A 15,922-nucleotide genomic window follows, 5' to 3' on the forward strand; every position below is an offset into this window, starting at 1 on the left:
TTTGGACAATAAGATATAACTACATGAAAGAAAGGAGCCACACGTCAAGCAATACTACGGAATCCCCAAGAAAGTATTACTTCAATCCATTTCGCGTTGTATGTCTTTCCGCATTTTTGATAAAACTTTCATTATGAATAGATTCTTTCTTATTCTTCCATACCTTTCAAGTTTATTGAAACATCTATGATACGAGTACAATCTGTCATGATAAAATTCATATAAAAAACTATTTTAAATTATACTTCATGAGAAAAACTGAAGTCTGTATAAGAATTGTTTCGCGGGGTTTTCACGCGATCACTTGAAGCATACTTCCTGTTTGTCAGTTATCTTATTGTTATTGACCCACGTGATTGAGGTAAATTGCACGAAATTCTTCCCATACATGTTGTTCCAAGCGATTCTTACAACACATACTTATTGTATTCTCCTTTTTTTTTGCATTAAAGTTATACAAATCTTAATGTACCTTCGTTCATTGTTTTGGCAGACTTGCTGTTTTGTATTTATGTATGAGTATTTGTATGTAGATATATGTGTGTCTTAAGTCGTATACTTTTCCAAATATTTAGGAAACGTATTTTCAATTAAGCGCCCTAGTAACTGTATGGTAAGTTTGAAGGGACTTATAACACTTAAAAATCAGGGTTCAACATCATCGGTGGGATCAGTGCAGGTAGTCCATTACGTAGCTTTGCGCTTAACTGCGAGCAAACATACACAATTTTCATCATGATGTGATACACACTCATTCACCATTTCTAGCTTTTATTGATATCTTAACAACAAACTTATAACAGTACAATGAAAAGTATATGTTGTTACGTACTTAGCGGTTGCTGTTGAGACAATGTTTGTAGAGTCTAGATACGTGTGTAATTCTAGGGTAATAACTGTAGTTTTTTATTATATCCATAGATTACGTTATTTTATGAAAGAAACTTATTAATTAATTAAAAAATACAAAGTGTACAGTTGCACATAAGTTTCTCGTTATTGTAGCAAATTTATAATATTTTAATGTATATTGGTCAAAATGATAACTCCTTCAAACACGGCACACACACACACATATATATATATTCTGAATATACTTTACACGGGTTGTAAAATTTGGGTTTAGGTTTATCCAGTGTCAGCTCTAACAGACGGTTTACTTTGAAATATATTACTTGAGTTTCTTGATGAAGGCATTACGCATATTCTTAGTACATAAATATGAACAATTATTGAAACGACTTCACAGTTTTTAAATAAAAGAATCAGAAAGCAAATTTGAAAAACATAATTTACTCAAATATCATACTCAACGTTTCTGATCTAGAGGTAAATTGATTATCATTATGACATAACGCTATATGTCTTTTATATGAGGTCCTTCACGTTTCATTCTATATTATTGCGAATTGTAATACTATATTTAAGCATAAGTACCGAATTCCAAAATAAGATTAAATGTATAATTGAATAAATGGCATTTGACTCACAATCTTGTTGAAGGATTGGATAAAGCTAAACAGCAAACATTTATGATAACGGTATTGTTGACACTGTTTACTATTGTTTAAGATGAAGCCAACGTCAAATAATGCCATGTATTGTGAAGCTGGTTATAAACTATTATGAGAATTTTTAATATTCTGCAACAAGTACTATCTCGTGTATCAGAACTTCAGAAATCAAGAAAATATAGCATAAACTTCTTCAAAGTCAAGTCTCTGAACGAAGATATACTTTAAAATGATTTATCCTCACCTTAAAGCAGATTCTCCAAGAAAAACTTACCTACAGCTCTGAAAGTAAAATCTTATATTAAGGTATTAAAAATATACTATATTGAAGAATCGACGTATGGTTTTTAACATTAAATATCTTCAAAGTTCTGCAAGTAACGTATTATCACAAAACTAACATATATAGGTTTTTTTAAATAAGACATTGTTTTTATAAAGATGCTGCTTATTAGAGTGTTTCACGTTGTCTATGAGTGCCAGAGGTACCACACAGTTCTATTTCATGGCAAATAAACTTCTATGCGATAAAGGAAAGGAAGTGTGATAAATATTTACAATTTAAACATCCAGAGTAAACAATTTAGTGATTTCCATTATTACTTCAATCTAGATGTATGAATAAACGTTGTCAAAACATTTTATATGTACATTTGTTTGAGTATTCTGATTGATTAACTAGCATTTCAGCATTGTTAGATATTTTTATCTCTTGTTTCTATTAATTTTCTAATTGTTTAGTTTCAAAGCAAAATATTAATAATATTAACACACGAAACTCATTTTCAATATTTATTTATTTTATTTTTTCAATTTGAAAATATATTTGTGGGTTTAAACATTTAATGGTTTAATTTACGGGTTTGTTTGTTTGTAGTTAAGCACAAAGTTGCACAATGGGATGTCTATGCTATCGAAACCAGGTTTTAGCGTTACAAACTCACAGACTTTCAGCTGAACCACTGGAGGGCTTTAATATATTGAAGACATGATCCTGAAAAGTTATAGATAAAAACGTCTCAACATTCTAAAACACTCTTTCTGATAACATAATATAAAGTCATTAGACGTTGCGATGCCGGGGACCACCTTGCTGCCTCCCTAAACTGTCGCGGACTACTGAAGTGCAAGTATAACAAAAACCGTTACGATTTACATACGAAATTCTGTTAGTTTTGTACGTTTGTTTCCATGAAATCCCACGGACCAACAAGAGGTTGTGATGGACCCGTTGCTGAGAAACACTATATTAGAGAAGTGCAATGTTAATATATGATAGTGCAATTCTACTTGGTAACTTTAGACACTGATGTAGGAATACTTGTTCTGAATAAAGTAGCCAAATCTGAAACGAGAAGATGTGAAAAGAAGAGATAGGAAGTGTAAGCAAATTTTGTACAGTATTTCTATTTAAAAACAACAGAGAGCAAGCGTTTAGTACAGTGTTCATCAGCATCCAAAAGATGCCAAGCTTGTCAAAGCCTTCGCCGTTAAACTATGTGTCACAAGAAGGCTAGTTTAATTACAGCACATTGTACACATTCATGGTCAATGGACGTGATGAACAAAAAGAGGTGAAAAGAAAGACCCCTGTGAAAACATGTCATGGTTTCATTTTTGTTAAACTTTTTACTTACATTTTCAAATTCACTTTTCTTTTTGCTAGAGGAATATATATGTATGGTTCTCATTACGTTGTATTTTAGGCACATAACACAAGTTGTACCTTCATTTTATACCTTTAATCTCGTATTCAGAAGAGTGGTACATCATAATTTTAGGTGACACACTGAAGATTTAGGCCTAAGGATTACTTTAGCTATTACTATGAACGCCGACAAAATTCCCATGCGAGGAACTTTACGCTCTCGCTCCCGACCTAGATTGCCGAGCCAGCTACAAACACATCTGGGAAAGCGGAAAATATAAACAGTTGGCCATTTACGGCTGTCTTTTATAAGGTTTGTTGGACAGTCAGGGATATATTAGTGTCGTAGACGAGTGGGAAAGTTAGGGGGAAGGGAGGAAACGTCTGGCCGACGAACAAGAAGGAAATAAACATCGACAAGGAAAATGGGAGAAAGAAGTAACAAGTTCGGCCTTGACCCTGACCACACATTACTGTTTACGTTCGTTTTCTGGAACAAAGATTTCATCGAGTTTCTTTCCAAAGTGCTCTATAGAAGCAGATATCAAGCGAGATAAACGTGTAAAACTGCGTATTTTTCCTGACATTGCTTTTACGATATACGGCTTTAGTGGATATAGAATACGTTTCTCTACCTATTTGTGAAATAAAAAAATAAAGAGAGACAATATTACAATACTCTAAAATTAACTTTTTCTTAGGAAATAAAAAAAACGTATTTTATAAAATTATCTATTATGGTTAAACAAACCTCTGAAATATATTAAAATAAAGATATTTGAATTCAGTGTATTTATTATGTAAGTTAGGAGTTAAAGGTTTTAAAGAGCTGTTCTTTTCTGGATAGTTATTAAGCAAGAACAACATTAGCAGAATAACACCACAAGATATGTTTTTGAAATTATTTGATTATATCCATTAGCTATTGCTACAGAAATTACCGGTGTGATTTAGTAAACTGTGAAGCTAAAACATTTGCTAATCGAAACATCGGTTTTCGAATAAATTCAAATATGTTGTTAAATTTGTTCGTAGACAAATTAAAATATGTTTTTGGACAGTTTTTGAAGATATATTATGATACTGACAAGTTATGTAAAACTTTTTTATACTTAATAACATTCGCTGAGCTGTTAAAATATACTTTGCTCAGTGATAAAAAATACGATATATCTTATGTTGCAAATACAACAGTGCTAATTCTTTCAACACTACTATTACTAATTATTCATAAGATCATTTTATTCGAATGTATAAAAATAGATTATATTTCTTATTCTATATTTCTGATGAAAAACTTACTTCTGATGAAGAGTGAGTGGAACCCGTACGCAATTTTCAAGTTGTGTATCAGTTTCGCAGGGTTTCACAGAACCTTATGTATTAATAATGAACAATGCCAAACGAATGATTCAATAAAGCAAAGTCATACAGTGACTGTTAAAATAAAAGCTTGCTACTTTCTGTCTCTAAGTTAAAAGTAAGTAAACATTTCATTTGTTTACATTTTATTTTAATACCTCTGGATCCGATATTGTTTTACCTAGAGAAATGTGTAATGTGTACAGTATATATATATGCTCCCAGAAAATCAACCTAGTGATAGTTTATTGTTTATCCTTATCAGAAAAGATAGCTTACAGTGTGATAAAGTAAAACCACGATAAAGTGTAGCATTGGTAGGTCTAAATGAAAAACAACATAAAAATCAGCCTTAATTGCTTCAAATAGTATATTTGTATTCCCTTATTTTAAACTTCCTAAAGTTTAAGTAAAATAACAATGTTGTACTAGGTTAGGTATAGAGCGCTACGCCTTAATAAAGTTTTAGATATGTAATTTATGGAAAACGTCGATATATAAACAGTATTATTTAATCCTAATTGCAAGTTTCACAAACCGAGACTAATTGGGTTTCGGTTAAACTCCTCCAATATTTTAAAAATATTCATTTGTATATTTTCTGATCCTTAAAAACACAGTAATTCCGATAATGCATGATTATAGTTTTTGATAAATAAAATATCTTACAGTAAGGTTTAGTGACATTATTAAACGAAAAATAGAATTACGAGATATTATGCCTTACATAAATACACATTATCGATTGTTTAAAACTGACTGTTCCTTGTTTATGTGTAGTCACGTACATGAAGATTTGTACTTCAAAAACATATGAACTCAGCAAACTGAAAATTATATTTGTTATTCAAATTATAACGGCTTCGGAAACAGACTAAATAATTGCAATAGAAACAACATCTTTCTAATATTCAGTCTCTGTATGAAACAACACACTCTGGTTTGTCTCAAACTATCACTGTCAAGTAAGATGTCCATCGGGGACAGTAAGTGTATCGTGTAAATAGTAAACTGGATTCTTTTAATATTAAGTATGAATTAGAATTAGTAAATTGAATTTTGTTAATATCGAATGCAAAGTAAAATCAGTAAACCGGATTATGTTAATATCGAGTATGAAGTAAAATTGGAGAAATTGAATATGTTAATACCAAGTGTGAAGTAAAATTAGCAAACTGTTAATATCGAATGTGAAATAGGATTAGTAAACTGTATTATGTTAGTCTCGAGTGCAAATTAAAATTAGTAAATTGTATATTTATTAATATCAAGTGTGAAGTAGGAATAGCAAACTGGATTTTAATATCAAATGTTATTGTTTATACTGACGAAAATATATACCATGCCAGATGTATAACTCAGATTCTTTAGCGGAATATTTACTGCAAAGTTCATTTATTTGCTTAATCCAATCAGTACTAGGCTCCCGTATAAAAAAATAAATAATATATCAAAATACGTTTTAAATACCAAGTTTCTATCTAACAGAAAATTATCTTTAACCACGAAATGTTATAATTTTTGTATTAATGAATTGTTCTGGTTACGTATTGGTTTTGTTAAGTTTACCGATACCTGTATAAGAAGTTGTATTTGAAAAGGATAGAAAGATATGAGAGTACTTTAAAGAAATTTTATACTTAGGAAATCCATTGTATATTCCAAATGACAGTAATAAAGCTTAACTATTAAAGTATTCTCTTTTTCTCCATTTCCAAAAACATTTTATTTTATCTCCTCCATTCTCACAAACAATCAGGAAGATTTATATAAATGATAACTTTACCGTTATCTTCTGTTCTTTTTTATGGTGTTTGTCTGAAGAGCGGAGTCAGCAAAAAAACCTATATAACTTACTTATAGTTGGAATAGCTCGTTATGTATATTTCCACTATACCAAATATGCGCAGGTGCGAATGTCATTATCAAATGGAAAAAGGTTCTGAAGCGATAAAACAGCAGCTGTTTCTAACAACTTCAAAAAAATATTTCGTTTATCCATTGCATAAATGTACGAAATGTTATGACTAATTTTTTTTTAATTTCAAAATGGAAGTAGGTTCATATATAAGCCTTTGTATAAACGTACATCAAGTGATACTTATGAAAAATTATTAGAACCATCTCAGCTTATTTGGGGTTCACAAAATAACTTGAGATGGCACGATTTTTTGTTTCCTCATGGCTATTCTTGGCAGGAAGAGATTAAAAGCATATCACATTTTTCGTATTTATTTGAATTTACACAAAAAAAGTTTTAAAGTCTTTTGGTAGATAAATTAAACTTGATTTGACAAAACTAAATATGTAGTGTAAGTCGTCAAATCCTCAAAACTAAATATGTAAATCGTCAAATGTTTACTGTAAGAATAGTAATTTGCTCACTTGAATAGCTATAATTTTTTTTTCTTGAAAAGCAAGTAACAGGAAAACCTGTTCCTTTAAGTATGTCTTCGTACGGACACATTCACGCACTAGGTCAAGGTAAATCCAAACGCTGTGTAGTAAGAATAGATTTGTTGGCGTGGCCCCAAAGAAAAAGAAAAGAAACAACATAAAAATCTCGAGTCAACTGCTTGGCCGCGTACTTCATTGAGCGATTCAATCCCACAGGTCATTCAGGGATTCCCAGAGTACACTGACCAACATCACGTGAGTTGTTTGTGCACGTGACAAGCAGCAAGTGATGTAACACGTGCAAGGTTAAAATAGCCATTCCAATGGCGAATCGATTTCTTATTTCCGGGTGGATTACGATCCAGACAAGACCGCGGAAGCAGACCAGTGGCTATTTTGGCCAGATAAGGCTTACTTAACGCTTCTCTCTTGTGCCGATAGAGAGCGTTACCTCCCTGTTAACCAGATTGTATAAAATATTTTGTACATAACTATTTTTTTATATACGTTATAAACATTAACTTCAGTTTGTATTATAGTTTTATTGTTTTTATTGCCTTCTCGAAAATGTTTTTTTCAAGAAACTAAATGACTAGTAGCAAATACACTTACACTACCGTACTAAAATACGAATTGATAGTAACGTTTCAGGAAGAGTAAAGCATTGATAAATATCGAAAAAAAACAACTCATTTTTGATATAATGGATTTTAAAACTTAATAACGTTTCATTTATTCGCATTTATTCTATTGTGTTTGTTATTTTGTTAATAACAAACTACCTCCATTTGTTATTAATTTTTACTATATTGACAGCGTGTATCTCTTATAAGTAATTCTTTTAATTTACATTTTGCTATTAATTTACACTTAAACAATTCACTCGTATATATATATATATATAAGGGCGATTAAGGTTTTGTCATGTTGACAAAGTCTCTCCTGATCTTGCTAGGCTAAGCTAATAAGTAAAGAAAAAAGAAAATTAACTATTTGATGTACGCATGTTTAAATATGTAATACTCCATAACAAGTTTAGAAATCTGCTATAAGATTATGAGAATACATTTCTCTGTTATGTACCGTTATCTGTAACTAGTTACTGTGTGATAGTTTGTTAAATAATGATAATCAAAATTTTGACTTCTTTAAGTATTATTGTATTCGTCATTCTTGTGCTAAGACAACGTGCTAGTTAGCAAGAAAGTTGTAAGGGAGATAATATTGGTTTTGGGAAAGATTTACATAAACAAGTTGTTGTCGTTTTATCTTTAAACTGAAGTGTGGATTAATATTATCGTGTTCGAAGGTTTTACACTTCCCTGCAAAAAGCGATCCGAGCTTCGTAGCCTTAAATGCGCTGTTTGGTCAGATATATATTTTTCATAAGCATTACGAGCCGGGTGTCACATGAGGTTAACGTGCCAAGACTTGAACCAAAGATCCATGCTTCGCAACCATATATTGCAAAAACGCATTCTACTGTAAGAGTGATTGCCAAATTCCTCTGTTTGATCAGACAAGAGTTGGCGGTGGGTGTTTTTCATTCAAAATTGGCATGGCTATGTACAGATACAAGTTTATTTAGGTTTGCGCAAATTTTTTTTTGAAAAAAAGATCAAATTTAAACATAATTAAACTTTTCTCTGAAGCGATCCTATAATATTTTCTTCTTTAATCCTGTAATTTCATTCTTTTCGTTTTAAAAAAATATTTTCTGTAAAATATGCATACTGTTCAATACTTGATGAACCGATAACTAAATCTTTAATATGCGTTGGGTAAAAACCCAGAACAAAAACCAAACTCTGTACCACCCACAAGGCCATAAATTAAAATTTTGCCAGTATACGAAATACTCACCATATTCACAAAAAGATACAATGCAAGTACTATGAAAACTATACAAAACTATTGTAACATGCGTATCAATAGTACTGTAAATAGCTTATTAATAGTTGTTTTTGTTTAAACACGAACAAAAAATTACTTCTGCACCACTTCTTTACTGGCGTAAAAGTCTCACGCATGTACTTCATTTCGAGAGAAATACGTTTTAATAAAAATAATATTTGTGGTGGTATGTATTATGATAACTCCATATAATGTATTCGAAAATGTAAATGCGTCATCTTTTTAAATCCTCGAATAGTTCTTATAGTTTAGTTGACAAAAATTCCGTGGTACATGTTTATCGATAGAAAATTATGAAAAATGTTGAATGTTGTGTGTAAATAAACACACTAACTAAAAAAAATATTTTTATTAAAGAACTAATTCTAAGTGCTAAATACTGTAAAAATTGGACAAGGCTTCTTTCTTCAAAAGTGATAAAACACCAGAAGATGGAATAAGAAATAAGCTTGTTATCATAAGATGCTAATAACAAAGAAAGGTCCATGCATGATTTCGTTTTTAAAGTTTTGATTCATCGTGCATATACGAAAACAAAATCCATAAATGCACGGTTAGAATACATTACAGAAGGGTTATGTTTCCCACGTCTGTATATTGAAAAAAACAAACAAACATGAGTGGGAATGGGATCTCGTTTTGCAAAACGTTTCAATTATGTTTTCTATAATTGAGGTTTTTCTCCAGGTTTATTTACCTCCTTTTATCATAAACTTTATCCACACATAAGTTTATTTCTCACCGGTGTGAGGATGGATGGTTAAAGTTTCATATAGAAGTTTAAACAGCCACACGAGGAGAGGTGGTCCCGTTCAAAATATATTGAAACAAATTGTTATTATTTCCTCATTATTCTATCAGCCATCTATGTTATATAGTGGTGGGTGTGAATATCAAACACAGTTTTTTTCTATCAGTGGTTTAAGGGAAATTTGACATTTTCTAACCACATGTAGACTCAAAGCACCATCACCTAGTTATTAGTGAGAGTCTGGTGGGCGTGGCTCCGTCCATATAGCAGACAAGTGCGACTAGACGACCAGTAAACGTCACTCAAAAACGCCTTTCGTGTTGGATTAAAATTACAGACAATTAGGGTTTGCAATAATACTGGGTATACGTATATAGTGTATGAGCTTGTGTACTAAAAATTTTATAGTTTTTTTTCTTTGCTTATCAAATCAACTAAAATAGCAGTCTCATGTATAAAAGGCCAAATTTCCTATGTGTGTGTGTGTATGTAGTAGTTAATTCAATTCAACTACTACGAGACCGAATTTCATCTGCGATTAAATATTCAAAATTACTTTCCTTAATATCACGTCCAAATTATTTATATTAATGAAAAGGCGAAAAAATAATGATCTATTTTTATAAAGGTAACTACCTAAGCCAGTTATTCACTAATAACAAAATATTTAATGAATAAAGACGTACTACAGTTGTATATTGTTATTGTATTGTCCTTAAAATTAAAAGTTTTAATTTATACCTAAAAGGCTTAAAAGAATGTGAAAATAAATATTTTTTGATGAATAAAACATTAACCTTGACACGGCCAATGAATAGATAGGAATAACATTTTGGCATTTCGCGTTAATTTCATTCTATCTAGACAGAAAAACAGCTGGCTTGTGAAACAGATAGGCATGTAAATAAAAACAGAATGCAAATCACCTTGCATAAAATAGTAAAAAGAATATAAAGTTTAATTGTTTAAGAATTATGATGTTGTGCAGAATGTGCATAAACCGTTTCAGTCAACCACCTATAAATCTGTAAAAGGTTTTGTAGTCTTTTTATTACTGTCACGTGATGTATGTTTATAGTATTTTTATGACTCTCACGTGATGTAGGTTTTGTAGTCTTTTTATTACTGTCACGTGATGTATGTTTATAGTATTTTTATGACTCTCACGTGATGTAGGTTTTGTAGTCTTTTTATTACTGTTACGTGATGTGGGCTTATAGTATTTTTATTACTCTCACGTGATGTTGGTTTTGTAATCTTTTTATTACTCTCACGGGATGTAGATTTTGTTGTCTTTTTATTACTGTCACGTGATGTAGGTTTATAGTCTTTTTATTACTGTCACGTGATGTGGGTTTTGTAGTCTTTTTATTACTGTCACGTGATGTATTAAACTTTGTGCATTATAATGGATATTCTTTTTTAAACTGACAATGTATATGCTCTGAAACACTGTTTGTACTTTAACAGTCGTTTCAAACTGGCTGATTTTTCTCACAGAAAATAAGCATTTTTATTACACTTCTATCTTTCATTCTGAAATGACACAGGTTAATAATCTATATTGCTATATCAGAAGAATTAGGAACATTACTTTTTTCACTGTTGATCATCCTGCTACTCACTTTGAAGTGAAACACGTGAATTATTATCACTTTTCATTGTCCTTTAGTCTGAAGTGGTGCAAATAGAATATTGTGCCCTCGTCATTACAAAGGATAGATTACTTCTCATTTGCAATTATCCAGTTTTTACTCTGAAGCAACAGAGATAAAATATTATTTTATTTTCTTCAATTGTAAATAATTTTATTTTTCATAATTATTTTTTAACTTTGAAGGAACATGCCAAAATTTCTATTCATTGTCTATTTCTTTTAATATGAAATGATAGAAATAAATTATATCCACTTCTTCATTTCACATCCTTACACAAAGGTAGATTTGCATTATAATTTCATAATACTATTGCTTAGGAACGAGATCATATAGAACATCTGACATTTTCCTTTGATCATTCCATCTCTGAATGATTACAAACATCTTATTTCATTTTCCTTGTTCCATCTCTCACTATGAAGTTATATATACGTGTGTATGTAAAGTTTACCATTGTACTTTACCTTTCACCTCTCGTATGCAATCTTAAAGTAACACATACAAATAAAAATTCTATGTATAAAAAATCACCCATCACTCATGAAGGCACGTTATACATTATACTCCTTTTATATTTTCATGATTCACTCCGAAGACAAGAATAATATATTTCATTTCCTTCATCTCACTTTTCTTTCCAAGAAAACAAAGATAAGTTATCACTATCTTTCTATTTTAGTATACTTGATTTTGAAATAAACAGAATAAACCATATTAATATTTCCCTAATACCTTACCTCTCAGTATACTATTATTTAATTTCCATTGTTGCTTCTCTTGCAACAAAATAGTTTGATTAAATCAGCATTATTGTATCGCTATTCCTTATCATATTATAAAACAATTTAACTAAATCATTTTTACATTTCCATCATTCTTCCTAAATAAAACGAATATGTTTTTATAATCCGATTTTCATCATTCCATTTTTGGTCCTGAAATAATTAAGACTAATTTCTTTCTTACGTTTGTATAAACCGATCATTACTTTCTTTCATTATTACACATTCTCCTTACAGTAACGTATATAAACTGTTATCCTAATAACTAAGATAAATTAATATTTCTCTTTGATCATGACAACTCATATGATGTCATAACTGTATTAATATTCTAGGGTGATTAGTTAGTTTAAGCCCTTCATCTTGGCTGACACAACTAAGGTATCAATCTAGACTTATTTAAATAACAAAATAAAAGTATAATCTCCTCTTTATACTGGAATATAATCACTCTAAAGTCACATTGTTAATCTAACTTTCATCATGCTTTACCTCATTATAAAGAAACTATAAATATATTGTTATTGTCTTCCTTTCATTTATTTTTTATGAGATATTTTAAGCGCCCTCATTACTTAGTTTTTTTTTCATAAAGTATCGTATCATTCTCTTTTCAACATCTTTTCCGTCATTTGAAAGTGATGCAAATAAATTCCACCCCTTTCTTTTTCATCCTGGCAAGATAGAAATTAAGTGCACTGCCCCAAACCACATTAATATTAGTTTTTAAGACTGTAATTATTACCGTGTAGGAATTAAACTTCTACAAAACATTACAGACTTCTGTACTGTCGTGATCTATGTAAAAAAAAAAAGGATTTCAACCTTTATGTTTTATTTCTAAAAGTCACAACTTATTTATATGGTTTTCGTCTATGAAGCATTTTGATGACAACAATACTATGATGTTTGAATGATAATTTATTTGGTATCTTATTTAAAATATATTACTATGTGTTTTAAGGGAAAATTTAAACCTATATCATATAAATATCAGTTCTGACATGTTCTTAACATGGACTGGATGGTTAGAAGATCAGAAGACCCACAGTGGAATGTTACAATTTATCTGCATGTTTAAATGAGGTGAGTAATACTGAAAAATACTTTATAAATGTTTTATAAAGATTTATTGGATAATTTCTTGCCATAAGCGAGTTGATCCCAGTTTCACGTTAGTTTGGACAAGTTGCATCTATAAAAAATAACTAGCAACGCATAATTTGTTACAAATTGAAAATTTAGAGGTTTAGTTTGACATCATGAAATTTTAAAGACGTACTTCATGGATAAGCCAAAAAGCACTGATATATTTCTCCTTGTACCTAGATGTGTATATATGTAGCCATACATTAAATCATTTAGTAAGTTAAGCTGTTGTTATGGCAGTTGTAAAAGTCATTCCCAATATGTATATACATTCATATTCATACATCCCTACTTCTTGATTTGAATGTTGTTCATAAAGTAAAAGCAATAACTTTGTCGGGCTTTTTGATTTATTTCAAAAGATATAATATGTACTTAATGTCTTTCCCACAGCGAACGAGGCTGTAATTATGGTGGTCACGCAAACCACAAAGTGTAAACTGTGCCCGTGTTTCTTTACCATGAAAACAGTTGCACTGTTTCTTCTTTCCTGACAAGAAACAGGAGTAGGAAAAAGCAGCCGTAAAGCGTAAACTCACATTTCACTCTTTAATTAATTCTATGTAATGCAGAAAAATAATGAATTTTTAACATTAAAAATAAAATATTAAAAACATAATGCTTTAAAATTCAGATGATAAAATTCGTGTTAGACGTTTGCTTGTTTGTTGCTAAGTACAAAGCTACAAAAGGGCTATTTCTGGTCTGCACACCGCTGGTATCGAACCCCGATTTTTGGCGGTGCAATCTCTCTGACTTTCTACTGATCCACCAGAGGGCAAGTTAAGCGTTTTGTCCAATATGTAGTGTTTTAAAGTAAAACTGCCAAAACTAAATATTGACACTAATGGTTCGACCATGGCATTAATGCATAATCAAAAAAATGTCTTCAATCTTTTTCAGCTGAAATATATTTTTCTCTTGACAAATAAAAAAAAAATATTTTTTCTAATAATTGTAGATAACATGACTTCATTTATTTCTATTTCATGGAACTTCATGGGTCTACATAGTCGACAGTATATTTGGTCAAAGATATTTGGCAACACTTTGCTGTAAGTTTCCATGGATAACAATAGCTCAAATTAGTTTACTATGATGCCCAATTCATTTATCAAAACTTTCGATTTGAGAAAAAGCTAATATTCAACTTTTGCTTAATCTTCCTCAAAGTTTGTATCATGCCCTTATAAAATTTGGTTTAATCTTTGGGGTTTAATTATCTTAGAATATATCACGACAGTTGAAGTGTCTAGAAACATATAATACAAAATAATGAGTTAGATATGTCTTCTAAAATATTTGGTTTACAATAAAGATAGGTTACAAAGTGAAAGAATCTAAGCTATACAGAAAGCGATAAAAATGAGTAATTAGAGATTGGGAAACATAAAAGAAATGTTTTTTTTCTTTTTATATTTATAAACATGTTGTAAATTTATCGTTGTTAGTCTATACCGAGATTACTTTAGGCTGAAGAGATCAAAGTATACCCCCAAAGGGCTCTTATTTCCTTTACCTGTAATATTACTACTTAGTTGTCAACTAACTAATCAGATATCTGACAATACTTTTGAAAATAAACTGAATATACATTTGAAATTTAAAATCATATACTTTACTAAGGTGGATATCCTGTCGCCAATTATCATAACTATCTTTACTATTGTAATTTAATATTGTATATTAACAATAATATTGTTGTAAGCTATATTTTTAATGTTGTGAAATTTGTTTTTTTAGTAGAGGGAGTTGCACGTTGTAGTGATGACGCTAAAATCAGATAGGCCTTGGACACCTAAAAGTTCTAAAAAATTGACGTCAATTAAGTATTAAAAAGAACTGGTTTTTTTTAAAAAATCACGCAAGTTTTGTTTTATCGGTTGTACATAGTAAAAGTTTTCTCCAAAAGAACATAAAACATTAACACTATTAAAAAGTAATGAAAATATAATTTTATTGAAATCTGACAAAGGTAATACTGTTGTTATCATGGATCGAATATCATAACATCAAAAGATGCACACCCTCCTCAGTGATTAATCTCATTTCCAAAGAATGGAAACTAACTTAACCGCTTCTAGAGAAAACAATTTCTTTTGCAGTTAGAAAATCTTCTCAGCTTTCGACTGATATATATATTAGTTTCGTGGTCTCTCAGATTCTCGTACTTCTCATAGTTATGGTCTCCCAAAACTCGAAAATCTGATTTCTCCTTAAGTCTTATTGTTTCGGCATACAAAGCTTACAACTACAACCTAGGAAAATTTCCCGCTTGGATGGTTTCTAAATATGTTTCTCGTGCTTCCTCTTTCATAAAAAAATTTGAAATGGTTATAAATGTTTATCCAAAAACCTTCAAGAATTTGGTAATTTTGTTCAATTAATCACATTTCATCTAAAAAATTTGTTCACTCAAGTACCCTTCCTTGAAACATTAAATGCTGTCCTGGAATGTTACCGAAACGATTCTAGCCCTTCTTTTAGCCTAAACATCAACACTGTAAGAAAATTGTTTCTCCTTGCCGCTAAATATTCAACTTTCCAGTTTGAAGGTGTGAATTATATCAAAACTGAAGGCCTAAGTATGGGCAATCCTGTAGCTTCAATACTTGTCAATATATCTATGATAAGACTCGAAAACATTGCCATTTCAAATTCACCTTACAAACCAATTTTGTTGTTACGATATATATATATTGTATATTGATGAAATTTTTTCATTCTTCGATTAACTTAACGTTATT

Source organism: Limulus polyphemus, unplaced genomic scaffold, assembly GCF_000517525.1.
Source record: "Limulus polyphemus unplaced genomic scaffold, Limulus_polyphemus-2.1.2 Scaffold9, whole genome shotgun sequence".
Classification (NCBI taxonomy): Eukaryota; Metazoa; Arthropoda; class Merostomata; order Xiphosura; family Limulidae; genus Limulus; species Limulus polyphemus.